The sequence below is a fragment of the Rutidosis leptorrhynchoides genome, chromosome 5 (genome assembly GCF_046630445.1).
Source record: "Rutidosis leptorrhynchoides isolate AG116_Rl617_1_P2 chromosome 5, CSIRO_AGI_Rlap_v1, whole genome shotgun sequence".
Classification (NCBI taxonomy): domain Eukaryota; kingdom Viridiplantae; phylum Streptophyta; class Magnoliopsida; order Asterales; family Asteraceae; genus Rutidosis; species Rutidosis leptorrhynchoides.
Window position 1 is genome coordinate 46,993,405 of NC_092337.1, and position 8,015 is coordinate 47,001,419.

Consider the following 8,015-nt stretch of genomic DNA (forward strand, 5'->3'; position numbering starts at 1 on the left):
ATTGGTGTTCATTTTTCTCGTTCGTTTGATTTATGTTTGTAACAAGCTGGGTTTGTGATGCAATCAACTTTTCCAACATACTCTCCAAATTTGACCTTTTTTCCTCCTGTTGGAGTTTTTAATAAAAACTCGAAGTTTGTTGTTGGAACCCACTACTTGACCCTTGTTGGTAATTAGAATTTTGACCTTGAGGGTTGTAGGGGTTGTTGAAGTTCCGGTTAAACTGAGCTCTTCCTTGAAATTGATTATTATTTCTTTGGCTTATGAAAGCCACTTCTTCTTTTTGAGCCATTGTTAGACCGGCATCACAATCTTTTCCTAAATGGAGACCACCACAATATTCACAACCTACTTTCATACTATGGATTTCTTTGGTGATTTTGTCCATTTTCGAGCAACACCGTCTATTTTTACACTTAGGGAACTAAGGTCATCGTAAGCACCGGCGCTTTGGACTTGAGCATTACGAGTAATTGGTCGTTCTTGATGCCACTCATGAGAATAATTGGCTAGCTTCTCGATTATCTCATAAGCCTCTTGCTCGGTTTTGTCCATAAGTGAACCTCCGGACGCTTGATCAATGGAAATTCGGGTTGCAACATCACAACCCTTGTAAAAGATTTGGACTTTTTGGAAGGTATCCAAACCATGGTTTGGACAACCTCTTAAAATTTTGGAAAATCGATTCCATGCTTCGTACAAGGTTTCCATCGGCTTTTGACAGAATTGGGTAATTTCGTGTTGGAGTCTCGCGGACTTAGATGCTGGAAAATATTTCTTAAGAAATTTTTCCAACATACCATCCCAAGTTTCTATCGTAGCCTCGGCCAATGAATCTAACCAATTTCGTGCTTCCCTGTGGAGTGTCCATGGGAAAAGTCTTAAAAATATGGCCTGGTCAGTGTCTGGTTTAAGTTTGAAAAGAAGACATATATCTTGAAAGAGACGAATATGTTCGTTTGCATCTTCATTTGGACCACCACTAAATTGACACATGTTATTAATCATTTGGAGAATAGGTCCTTTTATTTCAAAATTTACCTCACCAGTGGGCGGAGTAATGGCACTACCTTGTCCGGTTCAGGTTGCCTTCATCTTGGCTGCCATTGATTGTCTTTGTATCACCGGTCTTGCTTCTCCTTCCATTTCAAATTTTGGAGGAGGAACGGGCTCACCAAATTCAGAATATTTCGGCTTGGTTGTACTTGATTTCGACTCAAAAGTTTCCTGCTTTGATGAAGATTCAAAAAGTACAAGTACTTCTTTCGGGATCCTACAAAGCTTTCTATCAGGTTCCGTAAGCGGTGTAAGTAATGGAGAATCTGAACTTCAGGTATGTGGCATATGCAACCTAGAATCTGTCAATCACACAACTAACAAAAACTATTAAATGCATCGATTCTATAAGTTTAAAAATCAAAGACTATTAATAATTTAAAATAATTAAGAAACTACTTAATCACAAATTAGTTAATAATTCTATTTTGACACAAAACTGTCCCCGGCAGCGATGTAACGACTCAACCCGTTATCCAACCAAATACGCAGCAAAAGATTTTTTTTTTTATTTACAGTGGGGTGCGCGACGCGCAACCCCCTTTGTGCGCGGCGCGCACAAAGGCCTGGACAGTTCTGATCAAAATGTTCATTTTACGCAAAAAGATCTACCACTACCCGACACTATTTGACAAAACGGCTTTCACGACATATTACAATAAGTAAAACTAACACGTTCCAATAATAAAACGAGTTTTACGACACCGGGCCCACATATGCCCAAATTATCATTAAGTACAAAAATACAAGTTCAACCCAATCTACATTTAGACGAGTTAGGACTCTATAACCCAACCCGATACCAAGAGCATAATCCCGGGGACTACCAAATCCCCAAACCGCGTTCAAATATCCAATAGCTACCCCGTCGAGCCCCAGCGCTCCTACACATCTAGTCTAACGACTAACTAGCTTCATAACACGATACCTGTAAAAAGGTAAACAACGAGAGGGTAAGCGAACGCTTAGTGAATGCAATAATTATACATATACATATATAATATACCTACTTGCAAACACTTACACAAATACCTCATACACGCTAGCAATTTATATAGCATACCATCGCAAAGTATAACGCTACAATCTTCAAGACCACAAGCTAGCACAACAATAGCATATATAACTCGAATAATATATTATGCTACATTACAACACGTAATTAAGGTTAACCAACACACAAGGGAATGGTACTTCGAATTTCCCATCGATGTTCATAACAACCGTTAGTGTACAATGAAATATATCACTAACCCCGAGGTGACACGGACAACGAAATATCCGTTCAAGCAATCGTTAGTGTACAACGAAATATATCACTAACTCTTGGGCAATTTGGACAACGAAATATCCATCGTTAGTGTACAACGAAATATATCACTAACTCTTGGTGGTATAAACAACATATACCCGGCCCCTCCCCCGCCCTACAAATAGATACATTATATACACACATGTATAATCATTCCACTCACCTCGAGATGCCCGCACAAATCATATATGTAAACCGCCTCCAAACGCAACCGAGCAAGCTTTTACCTATAATACGCATATAGATATACACACAATCAACATACATTCTCTACAAGAGAATTCGACTTCAACACCCTTAACCGAAGGTTTATACCTACTTTCACAATCCACCCATTTAGACACCTAAAGTGGACTTCACCAATTACCACTACGGATGGTAATTCCGACCCATTCAACAAGTACAATTTAACCTAAATTATACTTGACGCCATTTAAACCAACCTAGGTCTTAACACTAAATTACTACTTAGGTAGTAATCATATCAAACACCGTTAAACACTTAACAAAAGTGCTTATCATCCAATTAATCCAAACTTAGTGTCATTACCAAATTTGACCCAATTCATTTCACCCATTTTGACATAAGTCCCGAAAAAGCCCAAAATCACTAACGACTAGTGATTATATTTTCAAAACACCAATTAACACCTAAATCAAACATTTATATACTTGATTCATCAAATATTGACCTCATATCTTAGTTTGACTCCAAATCAAGGTTAACACCCATTTTAACCAACTAACATGTTCTTATGAACATCTAAATCACCAACACACTTACAATCTAGTGATTAACACCCAAACCAATGACAAATGCTTTCAAATTTGTCATCTAACCCTAAACCCACAATAATTGGGTTTAATTACACTAACAATACCCATAACCCCCAAATTTCACAAGAAATGGGGTTTATAACCCTAACTAGCTCAAACCCTAACCCCAAATCAAAATCAAAGTAATTAAATCGAATCTATGGTTTACCTCAACTCCAAAACCGAGCTAGTAACAAGAAACACCAAGGAGAACCAAAACTCGCTTTCAATTTGGGCAAAAATCACCATCTTCATCATCCATTCAAGCTTCCTCTCTCTAGAACTCTCTCTCTCTCTCTAAGATAAGATGGGAGTGTTTGTGGATGTGAAAGTGATCCAAAACTACATCCAATCCAGCTGATATGTGTAGTGACCCGAACTTTTCCATGTTTATATATATATTAATTGAGATTGATATTTACATGATTAAATGTTTCCAACATGTTAAGCAATCAAACTTGTTAAGACTTGATTAATTGAAATATGTTTCATATAGACAATTGATCACCCAAGTTGATCGGTGATTCACGAACGTTAAAACTTGTAAAAACTATATGATGACATATATATGGATATATATATATAGTTAACATGATACTATGATAAGAAAACATATCATAAAGTATATTAACAATGAACTACATATGTAAAAACAAGACTACTAACTTAATGATTTTTAAACGAGACATATATGTAACGATTATCGTTGTAAAGACATTTAATGTATATATATCATATTAAGAGATATTCATACATGATAATATAATAATTTAAAATCTCATTTGATATTATAAACATTGGGTTAACAACATTTAACAAGATCGTTAACCTAAAGGTTTCAAAACAACACTTACATGTAACGACTAACGATGACTTAACGACTCAGTTAAAATGTATATACATGTAGTGTTTTAATATGTATTTATACACTTTTGAAAGACTTCAATACACTTATCAAAATACTTCTACTTAACAAAAATGCTTACAATTACATCCTCGTTCAGTTTCATCAACAATTCTACTCGTATGCACCCGTATTCGTACTCGTACAATACACAGCTTTTAGATGTATGTACTATTGGTATATACACTCCAATGATCAGCTCTTAGCAGCCCATGTGAGTCACCTAACACATGTGGGAACCATCATTTGGCAACTAGCATGAAATATCTCATAAAATTACAAAAATATGAGTAATCATTCATGACTTATTTACATGAAAACAAAATTACATATCCTTTATATCTAATCCATACAACAACGACCAAAAACACCTACAAATACTTTCATTCTTCAATTTTATTCATCTAATTAATCTCTCTCAAGTTCTATCTTCAAGTTCTAAGTGTTCTTCATAAATTCCAAAAGTTCTAGTTTCATAAAATCAAGAATACTTTCAAGTTTGCTAGCTCACTTCCAATCTTGTAAGGTGATCATCCAACCTCAAGAAATCTTTGTTTCTTACAGTAGGTTATCATTCTAATACAAGGTAATAATCATATTCAAACTTTGGTTCAATTTCTATAACTATAACAATCTTATTTCAAGTGATGATCTTACTTGAACTTGTTTTCGTGTCATGATTCTGCTTCAAGAACTTCGAGCCATCCAAGGATCCATTGAAGCTAGATCCATTTTTCTCTTTTCCAGTAGGTTTATCCAAGGAACTTAAGGTAGTAATGATGTTCATAACATCATTTGATTCATACATATAAAGCTATCTTATTCGAAGGTTTAAACTTGTAATCACTAGAACATAGTTTAGTTAATTCTAAACTTGTTCGCAAACAAAAGTTAATCCTTCTAACTTGACTTTTAAAATCAAATAAACACATGTTATATATCTATATGATATGCTAACTTAATGATTTAAAACCTGGAAACACGAAAAACACCGTAAAACCGGATTTACGCCGTCGTAGTAACACCGCGGGCTGTTTTGGGTTAGTTAATTAAAAACTATGATAAACTTTGATTTAAAAGTTGTTATTCTGAGAAAATGATTTTTATTATGAACATGAAACTATATCCAAAAATTATGGTAAAACTCAAAGTGGAAGTATGTTTTCTAAAATGGTCATCTAGACGTCGTTCTTTCGACTGAAATGACTACCTTTACAAAAACGACTTGTAACTTATTTTTCCGACTATAAACCTATACTTTTTCTGTTTAGATTCATAAAATAGAGTTCAATATGAAACCATATCAATTTGATTCACTCAAAACGGATTTAAAATGAAGAAGTTATGGGTAAAACAAGATTGGATAATTTTTCTCATTTTAGCTACGTGAAAATTGGTAACAAATCTATTCCAACCATAACTTAATCAACTTGTATTGTATATTATGTAATCTTGAGATACCATAGACACGTATACAATGTTTCGACCTATCATGTCGACACATCTATATATATTTCGGAACAACCATAGACACTCTATATGTGAATGTTGGAGTTAGCTATACAGGGTTGAGGTTGATTCCAAAATATATATAGTTTGAGTTGTGATCAATACTGAGATACGTATACACTGGGTCGTGGATTGATTCAAGATAATATTTATCGATTTATTTCTGTACATCTAACTGTGGACAACTAGTTGTAGGTTACTAACGAGGACAGCTGACTTAATAAACTTAAAACATCAAAATATATTAAAAGTGTTGTAAATATATTTTGAACATACTTTGATATATATGTATATATTGTTATAGGTTCGTGAATCAACCAGTGGCCAAGTCTTACTTCCCGACGAAGTAAAAATCTGTGAAAGTGAGTTATAGTCCCACTTTTAAAATCTAATATTTTTGGGATGAGAATACATGCAGGTTTTATAAATGATTTACAAAATAGACACAAGTACGTGAAACTACATTCTATGGTTGAATTATCGAAATCGAATATGCCCCTTTTTATTAAGTCTGGTAATCTAAGAATTAGGGAACAGACACCCTAATTGACGCGAATCCTAAAGATAGATCTATTGGGCCTAACAAACCCCATCCAAAGTACCGGATGCTTTAGTACTTCGAAATTTATATCATATCCGAAGGGTGTCCCGCAATGATGGGGATATTCTTATATATGCATCTTGTTATTGTCGGTTACCAGGTGTTCACCATATGAATGATTTTTATCTCTATGTATGGGATGTGTATTGAAATATGAAATCTTGTGGTCTATTGTTACGATTTGATATATATAGGTTAAACCTATAACTCACCAACATTTTTGTTGACGTTTAAAGCATGTTTATTCTCAGGTGAATATTAAGAGCTTCCGCTGTTGCATACTAAAATAAGGACAAGATTTGGAGTCCATGTTTGTATGATATTGTGTAAAAACTGCATTCAAGAAACTGATTTCGATGTAACATATTTGTATTGTAAACCATTATGTAATGGTCGTGTGTAAACAGGATATTTTAGATTATCATTATTTGATAATCTACGTAAAGTTTTTTTAAACCTTTATTTATGAAATAAAGGTTATGGTTTGTTTTAAAAATGAATGCAGTCTTTGAAAAACGTCTCATATAGAGGTCAAAACCTCGCAACGAAATCAATTAATATGGAACGTTTTTAATCAATAAGAACGGGACATTTCAGTTGGTATCAGAGCGTTGGTCTTAGAGAACCAGAAAATTTGCATTAGTGTGTCTTATCGAGTTTGTTAGGATGCATTAGTGAGGCTGGACTTCGACCGTGTTTTCTTTAAAAATGATTGATTAACATTTTTGTTGGAAACTATATATTTTTAACATATGAATATTATGTGATATATTAATCTCTTAACGTGTTTGATATTATGTGATAGATGTCTACCTCTAGAACAAGTCCCATTGACTCACCTAATAATAATGAAGAGTCAAATGTAAATTGGAATGATTTGTGGACTGATTCACAAGTTCCCGAAGAGGAACCGGAAGAAGAGTCGGAACCGGAAGAAGAATCGGAACCGGATGAAGAAATAGAACCGGTGGGGGAAATAATAAAACGGTTAAGTAAAAGAAAATCCTCAACCAACCGACCAAAGTTAATTATGGTCAATGGTGTTTCTGCCAAGGAAGCAAAATATTGGGAGGATTACCAATTCTCCGATGAATCGGATTCCGACGAGAATTCCGATGATGTTATAGAAATTACCCCAACTGAATTTAAAAAGGCAAAAGAAAATAATAAGGGAAAGGGCATAAAAATAGAGAAATCTAATTCCAACCCCGATGAACTTTATATGTATCGTCAACCCCCGAAGTCCTTAAGTTGTAACAATGACCCGGGAACCTCTAAACCACCAGGTTTTTCTAAACCAATGTGGACAACGACGGCTCGTATTAGGGGAACATCATATATCCCTAGAAACTTGGCAAAACGAACCAAAACCGAAGAAGAAGAAACGAGCGAGTCGGAATAAGATAGTTGTATTCGTGTGGTGTAATATATGTAATATAGTGTTCTTATGCTTTATGATATATGTAAAAATTGCTTGTATTAATAAGTATTTTTTTATGAATCTAACTCTTGTCTATTTTACAGTTTAAAAACACAAAATGGATAGACAACCCAATATTTTAAGAGACCTACCCGGAGACATGATTGATGAAATCTTGTCTAGAGTCGGCCAGAATTTTTCGGCACAACTATTTATGGCGAGATCAGTTTGTAAGACATTCGAAGAACGTTCCAAGAATGTCTTGGTTTATAAGAGACTTTCGTTTGAAAGATGGGGGATATCACATTGGGAAACCCATAAGTTACGATGTGTTTACTTTGACGCATATATTGCGGGGAACCCAAATGCTATTTTACGCAACGGGTTAAGAAATTAT

At 34.6% G+C, this 8,015-nt stretch overlaps 1 long non-coding RNA gene across 1 annotated transcript; it reads right to left on the bottom strand.

Moving 5' to 3' along the window:
- Positions 1-1,649: 1,649 nt before the first annotated feature.
- Positions 1,650-3,482, bottom strand: LOC139846619 (uncharacterized). The gene is made up of 3 exons (XR_011759110.1): positions 3,354-3,482; positions 2,532-2,595; positions 1,650-1,984 (listed from the first exon to the last, which is right to left on the bottom strand). It is a non-coding gene; the product is annotated as an uncharacterized lncRNA (long non-coding RNA).
- Between the last annotated feature and the right edge of the window lie 4,533 nt (positions 3,483-8,015).